Raw genomic sequence first — 22,183 nt, 5'->3', positions numbered from 1 at the left:
TGCTACCTACCCAGCAGATACATTGTATCTTGGACGGACTATACAGATTTCCCACGACCGATAAACTTTTTGCATGCATTGAGCATGATACTAATCATAAACATTTTTTTTTATCTTCCATGTCCTTTTAAAATGTGAGATTAAATATTTCCTATGTTTACATTTTTTGAGATGTCCAAATGAATTTTAGGAAAAAGAATAAAAAATGCTCTCTTTCTCCAAGAAATCTAAGATAAAAAGCAAATATCAGTACAACTAGCAACTAGTTCTCCAAGAGCACAGTGTTTGAGTTCCTCTCATTTAAGAGGGATTAACTGGATATTGTTATGTGTTCTACTGTTATAAGATTCAAATACCTTACACCTCTTTATAATTCTCCTGCAAAACAACATTCCTGTCTCTGATGGAAAAGGTATAATTAGTTTATGAAATACTAGGTGCTCATTATAAACTGAATAGTTCTAGTTGCAAAATATTTTGCATATTTTGTTTGTACAACAGAACTATTAGCAATATGCAAACTCATTCTCTGCTAAGAGGAATTAATAATCTGCTCATTATGTTATCAACATTGTCTAGATAATCATTAAGAAAAACAAAATTAATCCAAGCAAATTATTTTGTTTATTCCCGCCTCTTTCATTAGTGACGCAATGCAATAGAAAAGTGCAAGCAGCTAAGATGGAAGCATATGTGTAGTTGCATTAAACACATTGGTGCATTTAAATGAAATAATCATCCCACCAAGGGTGTGATGAAACCTTACTGGGCCCCAGGGCAAAGGCTGCAATGGGGTCCCCTATTTCAACAATGCATTTCCGGCTGTTTAAAATCAAATGGAGCTGAGCCAGTTGCATTATAGGAGCAAGAGGAACTGCTTTTATGTGATTATGAGTCATCCTTCCTCCATGATTGTTCCCCACTAGATATGAACTTGCTCAACCTCTGTATACAAATATGGTGACAGTTTTCTTCTGTAATAACACACTGTGGTGGCCATCTTGGTAACCCTACCATCATTTATGTAAAGGCAAATCAATGCACGTTCCTTATACTGTGAGACTTTTTTGCTTCAGGGACTACAAAGAGGGACCAAGTATGATGCAGGGGGAGCCCAGTCCCCACCAGTGAAACCATTTCAGGGCTAGATGTTGGCCATCATAATTTTAATGTGACATATTTTAGGACTCTATGCAAAAACAGATATGTTTAAAAATGGAAGTAGCCATATAGGTAGTAGTGAGGATGTCCATGTTTAATGAGTAATTGTAATTGTGACTTTCAAGCTGAAAGCAGTAAACTGTCATTTATACTTCCTCCCTTCCCAATGTCCATAATCTAAATAAATATTTATTACATTTGGATTTAAAATGAGGTAATTTGTAGTTAAGTTATTTTTCAACTTGTGTTTTGCTGCTAATTTAATTTGAATGTTTTAATTGTATTTATTTAGTTCACTTTTAAAGGGACAGTATACTCTGAAATTGAACCGTCAAAATTGCATGTGCAACATGTATTTAACATAAGTTTCATTCATCAAAGTGTAAAACAAAACTTTTTATCCTATATATTTTATCGTCAAACATCAGAGTTACTAGGCAACAGTAAACAATAGAAAACAATAGAAAACATAGAAAATATGGCTAACTCAAATTAATACTATGCAAAAAAACCTTTTAGCTGTAATTGAATCGTTCGTGGTCCCCATAGTGAACAGCGATATCTGGCAGAGCCGGACAGACAGCCGATCCAGAAAACTAGATAACATGTGGTTGCACTGGCAACAAGTATAAACAGACCCGCTACCAAACAGTAGTAGAATCGAGTCAGCCTGGCTGTCCAGTCTGTCAGTTAAGGTCACTGTGGAAGTATAGACATACGCGACATAATAAAATGTCATAACAGTCAAAAAGACTAAGAGAAGAACACCACTGTGTTGGTTAGTAATTGTAAAAAAGAGGATACAATATATGCTCCATATGCATAGGGTAATAACCAGTTAAAGGAAAGCACAATAGCCCGAAAAGAAGGGTACTAGATAGTAAGTAGGGGACAAACTGTGGCAGGCAAATAGAGACAATCATCACATAAAACTATTGTTTCTATGTTTTCTATTGTTTTCTATTGTTTACTGTTGCCTAGTAACTCTGATGGACTGCCCTTTCAGTGTGACTCGATACTACTATTTCCGGTAGCGGGTCTATTGACGCTGGTTCCTACGGTTACCACGTATCATTCACGCTTTGGACTTACTGATTGATCGGCCCTATCGGGTATAGTAGAGCAACATAATTTTGCATTAGAATCTCGTGTTTATATGAAACCCTTCCTTTGTCATTGCTGTTTTATGATGTTAAGTTTTTAATGTTTTGGTTATACACGTTGCCTCAGGCGAATATGTCTCCTCTTACAGGGGGGCGGTTCTACTGAGGAGAGCGTGATTACGTTTGTTTGAATGAAATAAAACACGGTTGGTGGTTAAGTAACACTGTCTTTGTAAGTCTGAGGACGGGTCTTTGTGACCCGAAAACGTTCACTAATCAAGTGACTACTTGGTGATTAGACATTTGGAGTGCTATTCTGTTTCCTGTTTATATATATATATATATTTATATATATATATATATATATATATATATATATATATATATATATATATATATACTGTAGAAGCAGTGGGGCATTGACCCCTTGTGGTTTTTTAAGAGGGGCATTAATTTGAAGGACTTACTAATTAGAATTGACCTTGTGGAATGCAATGTAAAGAGGAGTTGGGGCATTAAACCTGGTTGCTATCACACGGATGGCTGCATAGTCTGGTTACAGGAAAATATTTCGGTCATCCTCGCTCAGACAAACTAATTATGTTGAAACAGAGATTGACTTGCTTGGCTAAGATGGAGGTATATATAATTAAATGCCCGCGAGGGCTAACGTATGCAGACAAGACGGAACATCCGTTAAAAGGCAGGATTGTGAACCATAGGTCTACCATCAGGCAAGCATTGAAGGAGGGCACAAGTGAGCATCTGGCGGCGATGCATTTTCTTATGGCCAAATATGCAGTGGCCAACCTGAGATTGTATGCCAATAAAGGGTGTTATGAGACCACAGATAGGAGGTGACATAAAGAGATTATTACTACAAAAGGAGATGTCATGGATTTACCGATCATTTCAAGCCATGGCACCCTGGGATTTAAATAAACAGGTGTTGCTCTCTACGTTTCTGTCTGAAAGATGATTTGTTAAGTGGCCAGTTGGGTTGCATCATTTTGAGTTTGTATTACTTTTTATTTTTATTTTTATTTTAACTATTTGTCCCTTGCTCATAAGATGGTTAGTTGCATAGTGATTCACCTTAGAATAGTGATTTAAATGTGGTACTATGCTTAGTAATGTACCACCATGTTTTGTTGAGAATGTTGTGTTAACAAATGTGATGTTAATTGCAATACGTTTGTAAATGGTGCCATTACGGGTGGTGTTTGTTTCACCCACGTGGCTTTGTTTTGTTTACTGGTTGCTATGACACTGAAAATGTCTCCGGGTGTAATCAGAGCAGTTGGAAGTAGTTGCTGCTCATTTTGAATTATATTTTTTTAGTTTTTTAATAAGATGATCCAACAATGATTGTTATTATATATTTAATTCATATATATATATACACACAATTTACCTTTAGTTGTGGCAGAACCCTTGCTGGCACATAACCTTAACACATAAATTAAATAGAGCAACATGATATTCAATAAGAAGTAGGGGACCATATATCTATCAAACAGTATTTACATTTATTAATAAAATGTAATATCATTAAAAACATGTTGTTCGATCAAAGCCATCTATAAATCCCTAAAATTGATTCAGTTATTGCTCAATTTTATGGCCAGTTATTATTGGGAGCTCCCATTTATAATCCAAGTGGAAAATTACTTAAAGGGACAGTACAATTTTTTTATAACTGCATGTAATAAGACACTACTTTAAAGAAGAATATGTACAGATACTGATCTAAAAAAAAAAAAATTAAAACCTTTAAAAACTTATTTAGAAGCTCCCAGTTTAGCACTGTTGATTAGGTTTGGCTGGGACAGCCAGTGAAAGGGGCTGGGAAAAAAAGAAGCGCAGACACTGCCCCCTCCCCACCCCCTTTCCTGCATATGAAAAGACAAATTACACAAACAGGAGCCGGCAAAGTCTGTAAACACATGTATACATCTTACATTGTGGGGCTTAGTTAGGAGTCTGAAAATCAGCACAATGTTATTAAAAAATAAGCAAAACTATACATTTTTACAAAAACACTGCCAGATAGGCTAGATAAATGAATCCTCTACAAAACATGTATGCAAAGAAAATCTAGTGTACAATGTCCCTTTAATCCAATGTAGATAAAAAAGTCCTACAAATATATCCCAGGACCTTGGAATCCCCTTTACATTTGCAAATGTAATCAAAGGATAAGAGGGAGTTTATAATACTCTCACTCCATATGAGTCCACAGATGAAGCTCTAAATACCCCTATTAGGCATGAGACACTAGTGGACAGTCACTAATAGTGACCATCAGACAACCACTTCAACTTATAGCTGACCAGGTATAACATTGGTTGTATCCACTTTCGCTGTCTATTACTCACAGCTCAGTTGCTATCTGCTGATTTCCACTGCTTCTGCTTTCAGCTTCATTCCTTCAAGCAAGTTCATGCGTACAAAGGGGCTGCTCGGTGTGCATCGTATCAATTCAGTCAGCCTAATTTGTCATTTTCCCAAGGTCCCATTTGCTCCTATTTCAGGGCTATATTAACTGTTGCGCATGAGCAGAAAGGGGTCTATCCCAGCTCTTTGTGTGCTTTGGAAATAGTGCGCATGTTTCAAGTTGAAAATAAACACGGTTGCTCAAGTACAATTGAATTTAACACTCGTCTGGATAGGGCAACTTCGGAGATCTGGTTATCTGTTAAGTTCAATTAAAAAGTTGCACAAAACACATACAAAATGCATTTAAAAGTACAGTTACACTCATAATAACACTGTAAAATAAAAACTATTTTAATAAAATTGCAATATATACATACAGTATCTCACAAAAGTGAGTACACCCCTCACATTTTTGTAAATATTTTATTATATCTTTTCATGTGACAACACTGAAGAAATGTCACTTTCCTACAATGTAAAGTAGTGAGTGTACAGCCTGTATAACAGTGTAAATTTGATGTCCCCTCAAAATAACTCAACACACAGCCATTAATGTCTAAACCGTTGGCAACAAAAGTGGAAATGTCCAAATTGGGCCCAAAGTGTCAATATTTTGTGTGGCCACCATTATTTTGCAGCAGTGCCTTAACCCTCTTGGGCATGGAGTTCATCAGAGCTTCACATGTTGCCACTGGAGTCCTCTTCCACTCCTCCATGACGACATCACAGAGCGCTTCCCCACCTTCCATTTGAGGATGCCCCACAGATGCTCAATAGGGTTTAGGTCTGGAGACATGCTTGGCCAGTCCATCACATTTACCCTCAGCTTCTTTAGCAAGGCAGTGGTCATCTTGGAGGTGTGTTTTGGGTCATTATCATGTTGGAATACAGCCCTGCGGCCCAGTTTCCGAAGGGAGGGGATCATGCTCTGCTTCAGTATGTCACAGTACATGTTGGCATTCATGGTTCCCTCAATGAACTGTATCTCCCCAATGCCGACAGCACTCATGCAGGCCCAGACCATGACACTCCCACCACCATGCTTGACTGTAGGCAAAACACACTTGTCTTTGTACTCCTCACCTGGTTGCCGCCACACACGCTTGACACCATCTGAACCAAATAAATTAATCTTGGTCTCATTGGACATCAGGAAATGGTTCCAGTAATCCATGTCCTTAGTCTACTTGTCTTCGGCAAACTGTTTGCAGGCTTTCTTGTGCATTATCTTTAGAAGAGGCTTCCTTCTGGGACGACAGCCATGCAAACCGATTTGATGCAGTGTGCAGAATATGGTCTGCTGACAGGCTGACCCCCCTACCCCTTCAACCTCTGCAGCAATGCTGGCAGCACTCATACATATATTTTCCAAAGACAACCTCTGGATATGACACTGAACACATGCACTCAACTTCTTTGGTCGACCAAGGCGAGGCATGTTCTGAGTGGAACCTGTCCTGTGAAACCGCTGTATGGTCTTGCCCACTGTGCTGCAGCTCAGTTTCAGTGTCTTGGCAATTTTCTTATAGCATAAGCCATCTTTATGTAGAGCAGCAATTCTTTTTTTAGATCCTCAGAGAGTTCTTTGACATGAGGTGCCATGTTGAACCTCCAGTGACTAGTATGAGAGAGTGTGAGAGCAATAACACCAAATTTAACACACCTGCTCCCCATTCACACCTGAGACCTTGGAACACTAATGAGTCACATGATACCGGGGAGGGAAAATGGCTAATTGGGCCCAATTTAGACATTTCCACTCAGGGGGGTACTCACTTTTGTTGCCAATGGTTTAGACATTAATGGCTGTGTGTTGAGTTATTTTGAGGGGACAGCAAATTTGCATTGTTATACAGGCTGTACACTCACTACTTTACATTGTAGCAAAGTGTAATTTCTTCAGTGTTGTCACATGAAAAGATATAATAAAATATTTACAAAAATGTGAGGGTTGTACTTACTTTTGTGAGATACTGTACATATGATTAAATATGTATATGTATGTGTATGTGTACATATGTGTGTACATATTTATTTATGTATTTATATGTGTATTTATATAGTTACGGACATAAAACATTTTGATGTTTTATTCATATTTAATAAAGGTTTTAACTATGTAATTAATGCAATTTTTTCTCATTCAAATGTTATTCACATAGGGGAATAAGTTCTATGTATTTATAAATAGATATAGAGGCTTTCACTCGGGCCATAACCTTTTATTTTCAACTTGTAATAGGAGCACAAGAATAGGAGCACTACTGATTTAACTTGAGGGGTGTTAGCGCTCAATAGCGCCAATGTTTTTGCTCTCCACTCCACTACCCCAGTTTATGATAACCAACAATATAGCTAATGAGAATAAAAGACCTATATAGCCAGTTTCGGGATATAAATTACACACGGCTAGATTACGAGTTGTGCGTTAGCCTTAAAAAGCAGCGTTGGCCGGTTCCAATGCTGCTTTTTAATGCCCGCTGGTATTACGAGTCTTGAAATGACAGGCTCACCACTCACTTTTTTGGCCAGACTCGGAAATACCGCAAATCCACTTACATCAATTGCATATCCTATATTTTCAATGGGACTAGCATAGCGCTGGTATTACGAGTCTGACCAAAGTGAGCGGTAGATCCTCTCCTGTCAAGCCTGGTACCGCATTTTAAAGTCAGTAGTTAAGAGTTTTACACTACAACGCCGTAGCATAAAACTCTTAACTAAAGTGCTAAAAAGTACACTAACACCCATAAACTAGCTATTAACCCCTATACCGAGGACCTACCACATAGCAAACACTAAAATAAATAGTTTAACCCCTAATCTGCCGAACTGGACATCGCCGCCACTGTTATTAACTATTTAATAACTACCAAGTTAAAATAAAGACAAATTTACCTGTAAAATAAAACCTAACCTAAGTTACAATTACACCTAACACTACGCTATAATTAAATAAATTAACTCAATTAAATACAATTAAATAAAATTATCTAAAGTTCGAAAAAACAAACAAACACTAAATTACAGAAAATAATAAAATAATTACAAGATTTTTAAACTAATTACACATACTCTAATCCCCCTAACAAAATAAAAAAGCCCTCCAAAATAAAAAAAGCCCTACCCTACACTAAATTACAAATAGCCCTTAAAAGGGCCTTTTCTGGGGCATTGCCCCAAAGTAATCAGCTCTTTTACCTGTAAAAAAAAAGTACAAATACCCCCCCAACATTAAAACCCACCACCCACACAACCAACCCTACTCTAAAACCCACCCAATAACCCCTTAAAGATCACCCTACCGTGAGACGTCTTCACCCAACCAGGCATAAGTGGTCCTCCAGATGGGCAGAAGTCTTCATCCAAGCCGGGCAGAAGAGGTCCTCCAGACGTGCAGAAATCTTCATCCAGACAGCATCTTCTATCTTCATCCATCCGGCGCGGAGCGGGTCCATCTTCAAGACGTCCGATGCGGAGCATCTTCTTACTAAATGACGGTACCTTTAAGTGACGTCATCCAAGATGGCATCCCTTCAATTCCGATTGGCTGATAGAATTCTATCAGCCAATCGGAATAAAGGTATTAAAAATCCTATTGACTGATGCAATCAGCCAATAAGATTGAAGTTCAATCCTATTGGCTGATCCAATCAGCCAATAGGATTGAGTTGGCATTCTATTGGCTGTTCCAATCAGCCAATAGAATGCAAGCTCAATCCTATTGGCTGATTGCATCAGCCAATAGGATTTTTTCTACCTTAATTCTGATTGGCTGAGATAAATCAACCAATCGGAATTGAAGGGACGCCATCTTGGATGACGTCACTTAAAGGTACCGTCATTTAGTAAGAAGACTCCGGATGAAGAGGATGCTCCGTGTCGGATGTATTGAAGATGGACCCGCTCCGCGCCGTATGGATGAAGATAGAAGATGCCATCTGGATGAAGACTTCTGCCCAGCTGGAGGACCTCTTCTGCCTGGCTTGGATGAAGACTTCTGCCCATCAGGAGTACCACTTGTGCCCAGTTGTGTGAAGACGTCTCACGGTAGGGTGATCTTCAAGGGGTTAGTTTTTTTTAAGGGGGGATTGGGTGGGTTCTAGAGTAGGGTTGGTTGTGTGGGTGGTGGGTTTTAATGTTGGGGGGTATTTGTACTTTTTTTTACAGGTAAAAGAGCTGATTACTTTGGGGCAATGCCCCGCAAAAGGCCCTTTTAAGGGCTATTTGTAATTTAGTGTAGGGTAAGGCTTTTTTATTTTTTTTTATTTTGTTAGGGGGATTAGAGTAGGTGTAATTAGTATAAAAATCTTGTGATTATTTTATTATTTTCTGTAATTTAGTGTTTGTTTTTTTAGTACTTTAGATAATTGTATTTAATTGTAATTAATTGTATTTAATTTAGTTAATTTATTTCATTATAGTATAGTGTTATGTGTTAGTGTAACTTAGGTTAGGTTTAATTTTACATGTAAATTTGTCTTTATTTTAACTAGGTAGTTATTAAATAGTTAATAACTATTTAATAACTATTCTACCTAGTTAAAATAAATACAAAGTTGCCTGTAAAATAAAAATAAACCATAAAATAGCTACAATGTAACTATTAGTTATATTGTAGCTATCTTAGGGTTTATTTTTATTTTACAGGCAACTTTGTCTTTATTTTAACTAGGTAGTTATTAAATAGTTAATAACTATTTAATAACTATTCTACCTAGTTAAATAAATACAAAGTTGCCTGTAAAATAAAAATAAACCCTAAGATAGCTACAATGTAACTATTAGTTATATTGTAGCTAGCTTAGGGTTTATTTTATAGGTAAGTATTTAGTTTTAAATATGTATTATCTAGGTAATTGTAGTAATTTTATTTAGATTATTTAAGTTAGGGGCGGGTTAGGGTTAGGGTTAGACTTAGGTTTAGGGTGGCAACGTTGTGGGCGGCAGATTAGGGGTTAATAAATGTAGTTAGGATGCAGCGACATTGGGGGCGGCAGATTAGGGGTTAATAAATATAATGTAGGGTTCGGCGATGTTGGGGGCAGCATATTAGGGGTTCATAACTATAATGTAGGTGGCGGCGGTGTCCAGAGCGGCAGATAAGGGGTTAATAATATAATGCAGGTGTCGGTGATGTCGGGGGCAGCAGATTAGGGGTTAATAAGTGTAAGATTAGGGGTATCTAGACTCGGGGTTCTTGTTAGGAGGTTAGGTTTAGATATAAATATTATTTCCCCATAGGAATCAATAGGGCTGCGTTAGGAGCTAAACGCTGCTTTTTTGCAGGTGTTAGGTTTTTTTTCAGCCGGCTGTCTCCCATTGATTCCTATGGGGAAATCGTGCACGAGCATGTTTTACCAGCTCACTGCTAACGTAAGCAGTGCTGGTATTGAGGTGAGATGTAGAGCAAAATTTTGCTCTTCGCTCACTTTTTTTGCGGTTAACGCTGGGTTTCTAAAAACCCGTAATACCAGCGCTGTCTGTAAGTGAGCGGTGAGTTTAAACTGCTTGTTAGCACCGCACCCCTCCTAACGCAAAACTCTTAATCTAGGTGACAGTTAATAAATCAGTCATGAGTGTTTAATTTTCTGAATTGCATCTGTGTTAATGTCACGTTCAGGAAATAAAAAATGAATGATTATAATATTATAGTATTGTTTTAACATTATGCAAGTGTCAATATACTAATGCAGAATAAATGGTGGCTACACACTACAAAGGGGGCTGACTATAAACATCATATTCTGCACTTGTATTCTCTGCATACAGCAAGGATACTCAAAACCTGACCATGATGGGTTTGCCTGAATGCTGGGAAATGCATCCAGAACTCTAGACAGGAGAACAGATGCAAGGACTGAAGGTAAACAAAGTGACTGAAGTAAAACTATTATTATAATGGTCAGCAAGCTATATTGTGCTGCCTGGGTTTAAGGATAAAATTATTCACTTCGACTCTGGGCTCATTTTTTTTAGTCGTTAAAAATGGAGCCATAAGTTACTGAAATGTCCGACAGCTAAATGTAGTTAACAGCTCCATTTTAGTACCAGGTTTTCATTGAAAAGTATTGTGCCCTTTTCATGTAGGTGTAAGTTAGTGCTGTGATAACGCATCCACCCGACTTCGGATTTCTTGAAAAATCGCTCCATAACAAGTTTATTGCTATGGTTACCAGTCCTTATGTTATAAAATTTACATTTAACGTCTGCGCTACTTATCTGTTATCACCTCTAGAAAGGAACAAAAACAAAGAATTCAAAAATGAAATGAAAAATCTTTTATTTTATGAAAAAATAATAATATATATTTTATGAAATTTTTACATTATTGATATATGTAATAAATTTATATGTAAATACGTATTGATATTTAAATAGGAACATAACTCCAACTAGTTCTATACCTGGGCCAGCAAAAAATATTACAAATGGCAAAAAATGTATAAAGTGAAACCCTTGTGTTGTTTGAAAACTTTAATATCTCAATGATAAAGAGGCCTCAAAAAGCATATTTCTCTTGTACACCTAGTTGAGCATGTCGTAATGTTTGAGACCTTATTGACAGCTTCCGACAGTGTTTTAACTGTTTGTGCTTTCAGGGAAAACCTAGTGTAAATTTGCGCTTTTCGGCTTCTATTATTTTGTATTCTTTTGTCTCTGCCAGTAATGATGAAAAATGGACCATCGTAAACTGTCGATAAGTATAATGGCTTCCGACAGCAGTTTTTTTGTTTTACAACCTCGTAAAACCCAACTACGGCACATTGGAAACAAGCCCTCCGTCTGCTACAAGCTGAACCTAACCATAATTTACAGTCTAAAAACAGTGACAATGGACCCCATAAGATAGACCTTTGCCTTAAACACTATTAGTCAGAATATGAACTCCCTAACACCTAACACCCTAACACGAACCCCGAGTCTAAACACCCCTAATCTTACTCTTATTAACCCCTAATCTGCTGCCCCGACATCTTCGTCACCTACATTATATAATTAACCCCTAACCTGCCGCTCCGGACAATGCCACCACCTACATTATCCCTATGAACCCCTAATATACTGCCCCCAACATCGCCGCCACCTACATTATACTTATAAACCCCTAATCTGCCCCCTCAATGTCGCCGCCACCTACCTACAATTATTAACCCCTAAACTTCCGACCCCAACGTCGCCGCTACTATAATAAATTTATTAACCCCTAAACCTAAGTCTAACCCTAAGTCTATTTAATATAATTTAGGATTCTATCAGCCAATCGGAATTAAGGTAGGAAAAATCCTATTGGCTGATGCAATCAGCCAATAGGATTGAGCTCGCATTCTATTGGCTGATTGGAACAGCCAATAGAATGCAAGCTCAATCCTATTGGCTGATCCAATGAGCCAATAGGATTTTTCCTACCTTAATTCCGATTGGCTGATAGAATCCTATCAGCCAATCGGAATTCACGGGACGCCATCTTTAATGACGTCATTTAAAGGAACCTTCATTCTTCGTTAGGACGTCGTTTGAAGAGGATGGCTCTGCGTCGGCTGGATAGAAGATGGCTCCGCTCCAGTCCGGAAGGATGAAGATAGAAGATGCAGCTTGGATGAAGCCTTCTGCCGTCTGGAGGACCTCTTCTGCCCCGATCGGATGAAGACTTCTGCCGTATGGAGGACCACTTGTGCCCGGCTGGGTGAAGATGGCTCAAGGTAGGGAGATCTTCTGGGGGTTAGAGTTAGGTTTTTTAAGGGGGAATTGGGTGGGTTTTAGAGTAGGGGTGTGTGGGTGGTGGGTTTTAATGTTGGGGGGTATTGTATTTTTCTTTTTCAGGTAATAGAGCTGATTACTTTGGGGCAATGCCCCGCAAAAGGCCCTTTTAAAGGGCCACTAAACCCAAAATCTTTCTTTCATGATTCAGATAGAACATACAAATTTAAACAACATTACAATTTACTTCTATTATTTATTTTGCTTCATTTTTTAGATATCCTTATTTGAAGAAAAAGCAATGCACATGGGTGAGCCAATCACATGAGGCTTCTATGTGCAGCAACCAATCAGCAGCTACTGAGCATATCTAGATATGCTTTTCAGCAATGAATATCAAGAGAATAAAACAAATTAGCTAATAGAAGTAAATTAGAAAGATGTTTAAAAATGCATTCTCTTTCTAAACCATGAAAGAAAAAATGTGGGTATCATGGTCCTTTAAGGGCTATTTGTAATTTAGTATAGGGTAAGGAAATGTTATTATTTTGGGGGGCTTTTTTATTTTATTAGGGGGATTAGATTAGGTGTAATTAGTTTAAAATTATTGTAATTCTTTTTTATTTTCTGTAATTTAGTGGTTTTTTTTCATAATTTAGTTTATTTAATTTAATTGTATTTAATTGTAGGTAGTTTAGGTAATTTATTTAATGATAGTGTAGTGTTAGGTGTAATTGTAACTTAGGTTAGGCTTTATTTTACAGGTAATGTTGTACTTATTTTAGCTAGGTAGTTATTAAATAGTTAATAACTACTTAATAACTATTGTACCTAGTTAAAATAAATACAAAGTTGCCTGTAAAATAAATATAAACCCTAAGCTAGCTACAATGTAACTATTAGTTATATTGTAGCTATCTTATGGTTTATTTTATAGGTAAGTATTTAGTTTTAAATAGGAATAATTTATTTAATTATGTTAAATTAATTTTGTTTAATTTAAATTATAAGTTAGGGGGGTTAGACTTAGGGTTAGACTTAGGTTTAAGGGTTAATAAATTTATTATATTAGCGGCAACATTGGGGTCGGAAGATTAGGGGTTAATAAATGTAGATAAGTGTCGGTGACATTGAGGGGGCAGATTAAGGGTTAATAAAATGTAACTAGTGTTTGCGAGGCGAGAGTGCGGTGGTTTAGGGGTTAATACATTTATTAAAGTGGCGGCGATGTACGGTCGGCAGATTAGGAGTTAATAATTGTAGGTAGGTGGCGGCGACGTTGGGGGCGGCAGATTAGGGGTTAATAAATATAATGTAGGTGTCGGCGATGTTAGGGGCAGCAGATTAGGGGTTCATAGGTATAATGTAGGTGGTGGCGATGTCCGGTCGGCAGATTAGGGGTTAAAAAAAATTATTATAGTGTTTGCAATGTGGGGGGGGGGCCTCGGTTTAGGGGTTAATAAGTAGTTTATGGGTGTTAGTTTACTTTTGAGCACTTAGTTAAGAGTTTTATGTTCCGGCGTTAGCCCATAAAACTCTTAACTACTGACTTTTATATGCGGTAGGAGTCTTGACAGGAGAGGGTCTACCGCTCACTTCTTCCAAGACTCGTAATACCAGCGTTAGGCAAATCCCATTAAAAAGATAGGATACGCAATTGATGTAAGGGGATTTGCAGTAGCCTCGAGTCGCGGAAGAAAAGTGAGCGGTGAGCCTCTACCTGTCAGACTCGTAATATCAGCGTTAGGTAAAAAGCAGCGTTGGGACCTCTCAATGCTGCTTTTTAAGGCTAACTCAAAACTCGTAATCTCGGTATTAGTTTTGCTACATGTTCAGTGACATTTATCCAATTGTGAATAATCTGATTACCTTATTGAAGACTTTACATGTAGGGTCTTGTATCATTTAAACACACATTTTACCTGTATTCTATTATAAAAATATTGTGTGTTAATCACGACATGCATAATACATGGCATTGGTTCCAAACTTTCCAAAATTTTTGTTTGATTTTGATAAAAACAATACTGTTGCATGACCAATTGTTGCCAATTTGATGCATGGTTATGTGTGTGTATTTGTGTTTCTTTCAGGAAAACATCCTTTATTTAAGTGACAAGAGAGATAACAAACAGCTAAGTTTTGGGCCTACATAGCCCTTAGTCATGCCATATATGTATAATACAAAACAGGAAATATATAGAAAAAATAAAACTTGAAAAATGTATGAAAAATCCCAAGAAAACCTCATCAGCTTTGAAATTGCCAGACTTGACCAAGATACCTCATAGGGCGGAGTCTTTATAAATTCATCATGTATGGTGTTGGTGCAGATGCAAAGTTCTGGCCATGCCTCCAGTACACCATGATAGGTGAATATTTTATATTTGCAAAAATGTACATTTACTGTTTTCAATTGGTTTTTCTTTTGCTTAGAAATAGCTTCGTTTCATAAGAAAGATTTCATGTATTGTGTACTTAACTACAGATGTTAAAAGCAGGACCACCACTAATAAATCTGTAGACTATATATGTGAAGTGATACCCAATGAATCTCTAAAAATGATCTTGCCCTTCACAGAGAGAACCCCAGGCAATTTCATGACCATCTATAAATCTAGAACAAAGGCTACAACACTGCAAAATTAGTCAGTAAAAGGACAATTAAATATAGTAGAATTGCATATTCAACAAATACATAATAAAAAAAATCCTTCCAAAATGTTGCCCATGCCTAGAGTTTAATATGTCATTATTCTTACATTAATGGGTCACTAACGTATATACGTATATGAGTCTGCGATTGGCTGATTGATGTCACATGTTACATGGGGCTGGACAATTGAAGTAGATGTTGAAATTTATTTAAATTTCAGAGTAAGTACTTTTGCATTGTCTATTTATTATGCACTTGTTGATTATTCAGTTCTACTGTATTTAAAGGGACAGTCTACTCCATAATTTTTATTGGTTTAATAAGATAAATAATTCCTTTTTTACCCATTCCCCAGTTTCGCATACCCAACACAGTTATATTATACTTTTACCTTTGTAATTAACTTGTATCCTAGTAAGCCTTTGCAGACTGCCTCCTTATTTCAGTTCTTTTGAAAGACTTGCATTTTAGCCAGTCAATGCTGACTCATAAATAACGCCACAAATGAATAAGCTCTGTCTAGCTGTGAAAAACTGTCAAAATGTACTGAGATAAGAGGTATCCTTCAAGGGCTGAGAAATTAGCATATGAGCCTACCTAGGTTTAACTTTCAACAAAGAATACCTAGAGAACAAAACAAATTTGATGATAAAAGTAAACTGGAAAGTTGTTTAAAATTACATGACCTATCGGAATCATGAACATTTAATTTTGACTAGACTTTCCCTTTAATGGTCATTTAAACTTATATGTTTACTTTTCCTAGATACATTTTTCTATAAATGTTTGGAATATACTCATTAACCTGGTAAGTTTTGGTTTGCAATTGTTCAAATATGCTTTGTTTTATAGTAGATTAAATTGTTTGTTGATCTTTCACACAGAGGCCGATTTATCATATGTCGGGCGGACATGATCCGCTGAGTGGATCATGTCTGTCCGACATCACTGAATGTCGACAGCATACGCTGTCGACATTTAGCATTGCACAAGCAGTTCTGGTGAACTGCTTGTGCAATGCCGCCCCCTGCAGATGTGCGGCCAATCGACCACTAGCAAGGGGTATCAATCAACCCGATTGTATTTGATTGGGCTGATTGCTGTTCGTCGCCTCAGAGGTGGCAGACCAGTTAAGGAGCAGTGGTTTTAAGACCGCTGCTTCTTAACTGCTGTTTCCGGCGAGCCTGAAGGCTTGCACAGAAACAGCTGCATTGGGGCCGTTTGACCACTTGGTAAATAGGCCCCACAGTTTTATTCTTAGCCACTCCTAGCATCATACATGCAAAATCACACACACACCTAACCATATAGATGTTTTCAAAAAGAAGTTTTACATAAGTATTATCAATTACTTGGCTTAAAGGGACTTTAGAATCTTAACATATATCAGCATTGCAAAATAAAGATTTTAATGTTATTTTATAACTATTTTGTTAACATAATTTTTAGGTTTTGCAAATCACTAGCGGCTAAGAGATACACCCCTTAAAAAGCCTAGTGGAATTCATGTTACTGATCATTTCTGATGTGGCCAGTCAGAGAGAGAGAGATGAAAGGAACTTGTGCTCTGAGCTAACCAATCACTGTGTAGAATGTTACACGCTCTGGTAAATGTCACTATGCTTAAAGAGACACTGTAAAGAAAGTTTTTTTCTTCCATGATTCAGATAGAGAATGCAATTTTAAACAACTTTCTAATTTACTCCTATTATTATTTTTTCTTCATTCTTTTAGTATCTTTATTTGAAAAAGCAGGAATGAAAGCTTAGGAGCCGGCCCATTTTAAAGGGCCACTGTAAGTAAATATTTTCTATGCCTGTTACTAACTAACTACCCCAAATACGCTTTTTATCAATAGCATTTCATTAACATATCTCTACCGTATATCAGAAATCTTGTCTGCAAATTTAATTGTTTTCCAAACCCACTCCGTGGATATCCTTTGCTCTGTACCAATCCGTTTACAATACCTAGGTTTCAAAATGGCGCTTTAAACACAAAGTTATTGGTTTAAGTATTTTGAACATGCAGTGCTGAAAATAGTGGGCAGGATAATGTGACATCATCGGCGAATAAAAGATATAACTTTTAGAACGTTATGAAACTTTGTTTTGGAGAAAATATAGGTCAGTAGGTTTTAATTAATGTTTATTAACTTTAACATGTTAGCTTAAAAATTATAACAGAAAGTAATCTTTTAATTTCAGAACCTGGGTAGCGCTTGCGGATTGGTGGCTAAATGTAATTACCAATCAGCAGGCGCTATCCAGGGTTCTGAACCAAAAGTTAGCCAGTTCCTAAAATTTCATTCCTGCTTTTTCAAATAAAGATACCAAGAGAACAAAGAAAAAATGATAATAGGAGTAAATTATAAAGTTGCTTAAAATTGCATGCTCTATCCGTATCATAAAACAAAGAAAAATGGGTCTAGTATCCCTTTAATATGAAATGTATATCCAGGAAGACTCACTTGCATATGTATATTGCAATGTTGTTGTTTTTCCATTAATTGAAGATTTTATGTGAAGGTTAAATGTGGAGTTTAATGATCTTTAAAATTTACTGATTAGTGTAATAAGTCTGTTTTGTAATTCTTAGGAACCATATACACCATGATTGAGGTCTCACCTATAAATGTGTGCTAATTCAGACTTGTGTGCCTCCATATTTATGACAGTACAAAATAAAGTTTACTTTCTCTGTTTTAAATGTGTGTACAAAAGGCACTGAGCTGTTTTTCTACATTAAACCTGCAACAGCCAATCTCCTACTGATAAACATGATAAGTTCATAAAGGTTTTGGAGTCAGTCAGTTTTAGAATGTTTAGAACTTGCTTCTTAATATGCATGATAGAAAAACAGATGTATATTATGTGACCTTTTGTGAATAAAATATACAATATTTTTGTTCAAACATTTGACATTCAGTTTAACTTTCTTTAAAAAACAATCATGTTTTATCTTATTCTCAAGTTATATCTGAATGAAAGTAAGCAACTTTTAATAGGTTAATATTTTCATATTGCAAGTCTTGAAATGTCAGAACTAATCTTTTATTTTTGAGATTATTAAAGGGACATACAGGGAGTGCAGAATTATTAGGCAAATGAGTATTTTGACCACATCATCCTCTTTATGCATGTTGTCTTACTCCAAGCTGTATAGGCTCGAAAGCCTACTACCAATTAAGCATATTAGGTGATGTGCATCTCTGTAATGAGAAGGGGTGTGGTCTAATGACATCAACACCCTATATCAGGTGTGCATAATTATTAGGCAACTTCATTTCCTTTGGCAAAATGGGTCAAAAGAAGGACTTGACAGGCTCAGAAAAGTCAAAAATAGTGAGATATCTTGCAGAGGGATGCAGCACTCTTAAAATTGCAAAGCTTCTGAAGCGTGATCATCGAACAATCAAGCGTTTCATTCAAAATAGTCAACAGGGTCACAAGAAGCGTGTGGAAAAACCAAGGCGCAAAATAACTGCCCATGAACTGAGAAAAGTCAAGCGTGCAGCTGCCAAGATGCCACTTGCCACCAGTTTGGCCATATTTCAAAGCTGCAACATCACTGGAGTGCCCAAAAGCACAAGGTGTGCAATACTCAGAAACATGGCCAAGGTAAGAAAGGCTGAAAGACGACCACCACTGAACAAGACACACAAGCTGAAACGTCAAGACTGGGCCAAGAAATATCTCAAGACTGATTTTTCTAAGGTTTTATGGACTGATGAAATGAGAGTGAGTCTTGATGGGCCAGATGGATGGGCCCGTGGCTGGATTGGTAAAGGGCAGAGAGCTCCAGTCCGACTCAGACGCCAGCAGGGTGGAGGTGGAGTACTGGTTTGGGCTGGTATCATCAAAGATGAGCTTGTGGGGCCTTTTCGGGTTGAGGATGGAGTCAAGCTCAACTCCCAGTCCTACTGCCAGTTTCTGGAAGACACCTTCTTCAAGCAGTGGTACAGGAAGAAGTCTGCATCCTTCAAGAAAAACATGATTGTCATGCAGGACAATGCTCCATCACACGCGTCCAAGTACTCCACAGCGTGGCTGGCAAGAAAGGGTATAAAAGAAGAAAATCTAATGACATGGCCTCCTTGTTCACCTGATCTGAACCCCATTGAGAACCTGTGGTCCATCATCAAATGTGAGATTTACAAGGAGGGAAAACAGTACATCTCTCTGAACAGTTTCTGGGAGGCTGTGGTTACTGCTGCATGCAATGTTGATGGTGAACAGATCAAAACACTGACATAATCCATGGATGGCAGGCTTTTGAGTGTCCTTGCAAAGAAAGGTGGCTATATTGGTCACTGATTTGTTTTTGTTTTGTTTTTGAATGTCAGAAATGTATATTTGTGAATGTTGAGATGTTATATTGGTTTCACTGGTAAAAATAAATAATTGAAATGGGTATATATTTGTTTTTTGTTAAGTTGCCTAATAATTATGCACAGTAATAGTCACCTGCACACACAGATATCCCCCTAAAATAGCTATAACTAAAAACAAACTAAAAACTACTTCCAAAACTATTCAGCTTTGATATTAATGAGTTTTTTGGGTTCATTGAGAACATGGTTGTTGTTCAATAATAAAATTAATCCTCAAAAATACAACTTGCCTAATAATTCTGCACTCCCTGTACAAGTTAATAACGTGCTTGGGCCAAATAGTTTTATCATACTTTTAGAACATGTTTGCAATACATTGTGGGCTAGAATACAAATGGAACTCAACTGATAGTGCGGGGGGGGCTTTATCTTTTTGCACAACCCCAATTTTTAACCAAATGGTTAAATATTTTAACCAAAGCATATTAAAGGGGCACTCAAGTCAAAATTAAACTTTCATGATTCAGATAGAGCATGCAATTTTAAACAACTTTTCAATTTACTGCCATTAACAAAATGTGCACAGATTTTTTTATATTTACACTTTTTGAGTCACCAGCTCCTACTGAGCATGTGCAAGAATTCACAGAATAAATTGATATGCATTTGTGATTCGCTGATGGCTGTCACATGATACCGGAGGAGTGGAAATAGACATAACTTCGAAATTTGTCAGAAAAAATCTACTACTCATTTTAAGTTCAAACCAAGTGGTATTGTATTGTCTTTATATATAAGGGGTCTGAGATCCCTATAGGAGGCGCTATAAACAATGACAAGATATCCTAAATGGATACGCGGACTCTCAAAGTTTACAAAATACACACAAAAAACATATGTATAAAGTGAGAACAATAAGACTCAATGGCCCATATTTATCAAGGTCTGTCGGACCTGATCCAACAGACCTCGCTGAATATGGTGAGCAATACGCTCGCCGTATTCAGCATTGCACCAGCAGCTCACAAGATCTGCTGGTGCAACGCCGCCCCCTGCAGACTCGCGCCCAATTGGCTGCCAGCAGGGGGGTGTCAATCAACCCGATCGTACTCGATCGGGTTGATTTCCGGCGATGTCTGTCTGCCTGCTCAGAGCAGGCGGACAGGTTATGGAGCAGCGGTCTTTGTGACCGCTGCTTCATAACTGCTGTTTCTGGCAAGCCTGCAGGCTCACCAGAAACACGGGGCATCAAGCTCCAAAAACCAGTCCCAAAAAGGGTCCTATTGGTGTGGTGTGGTTCTTTAGTGATGATGGATACTTTTATAACATCCGTTCAGATCAGGCAGCACTCTGACTTCAAAATATGTAGGCAGTTCTGAATATAACAAAGACAAGGAAAGAGGCGCCGTATGTGTGAATCAATAACCAACTGGGTATAAGAACATGGAAAACACAGGGTACTCACATGGTGTAAAGGCACCCACTTGTGTCAATAGAGGCGGGCTGGTTTTTAGTAGTAGACCAGCTAGCTGAACCAGGGCAATGTACTGGATACACCGGTGCGGTTACCCCCTGTATCTCTCTGGTTGTTTTCCTTGGGAGTGAAGCAGCACCTGAGCCCAGCCATCCATCTGGGGGTAACCGCACCGGTATATCCAGTACATTGCCATGGTTCAGCTAGCTGGTCTACTACTAAAAACCAGCCCGCCTCTATTGACACAAGTGGGTGCCTTTACACCATGTGAGTACCCTGTGTTTTCCATGTTCTTATACCCAGTTGGTTATTGATTCACACATACGGCGCCTCTTTCCTTGTCTATGCACGCAAAATGTGCATAAAAAAAAAAACCCAATACAGATATATATATATATATATCTCTGCTGATCTCTGTATTTTAGTAAGGGATCTGGGAGGGGGAGGGATGTAGATTGTTGAGGGGGGCCAGCTACACTACAGAAAACAAATGCTTTACATAAAAAAGTTAAAAAAAAAAACAAATTTGGGGGGCAAATTGGGTACTGGCAGACAGCTGCCAGTACCCAAGATGGAGGCATATATGTAGAGGGGGTCCAGGGGAGTGTTAGAGAAATGTATGGGGGGATCAGGGAGGTTGTGGGGTAAGGGGGGATCCATCACTGCAGACAGTATAAAAAAAAAAAAAAAAAAAAAAAAAAAGCTTTTTATTTCAGTACTGGCAGACTTTCTGCCAGTACTTAAGATGGCGGTGACAATTGTGAGGTGGGGGAGGGAAGAGAGCTGTTTGAGGGGGGTCAGGGGGGATTAGGGGGTGGGATGTGTCAGGTGGGAGGCTGATCTCTACAATAGAGCTAAAAATTAACCCTACAAGCTACCTAATTAACCCCTAACTGCTGGGCATATTACAAGTGTGCTGCGCAGCAGCATTTAACGGCCTTATTATTACCAAAAAGCAACACCAAAGCCATATATGTCTGCTATTTCTGAACAAAGGGGATCCTAGAGAAGTATTTACAACCATTTGTGCCATAATTGCACAAGCTGTTTGTAAATAATTTCAGTGAGAAACCTAAAATTGTGATAAATTTAACAGTCTTTTTTCTATTTGATCGTATTTGGCGGTGAAATGGTGGCATGAAATATACCAAAATGGGCCTAGATCAATAATTTGGGTTGTCTACTACACTACACTACACTAAAATTAAACCTAAAAGCTCCCTACAAGCTCCCTAATTAACCCCTTCACTGCTGGGCATAATACACACGTGGTGTGCAGCAGCATTTAGCGGCTTTCTAATTACCAAAAAGCAACG

This window comes from Bombina bombina, chromosome 4, assembly GCF_027579735.1.
Source record: "Bombina bombina isolate aBomBom1 chromosome 4, aBomBom1.pri, whole genome shotgun sequence".
NCBI classification, from domain to species: Eukaryota; Metazoa; Chordata; class Amphibia; order Anura; family Bombinatoridae; genus Bombina; species Bombina bombina.
This window is presented reverse-complemented; position numbering follows the sequence as displayed.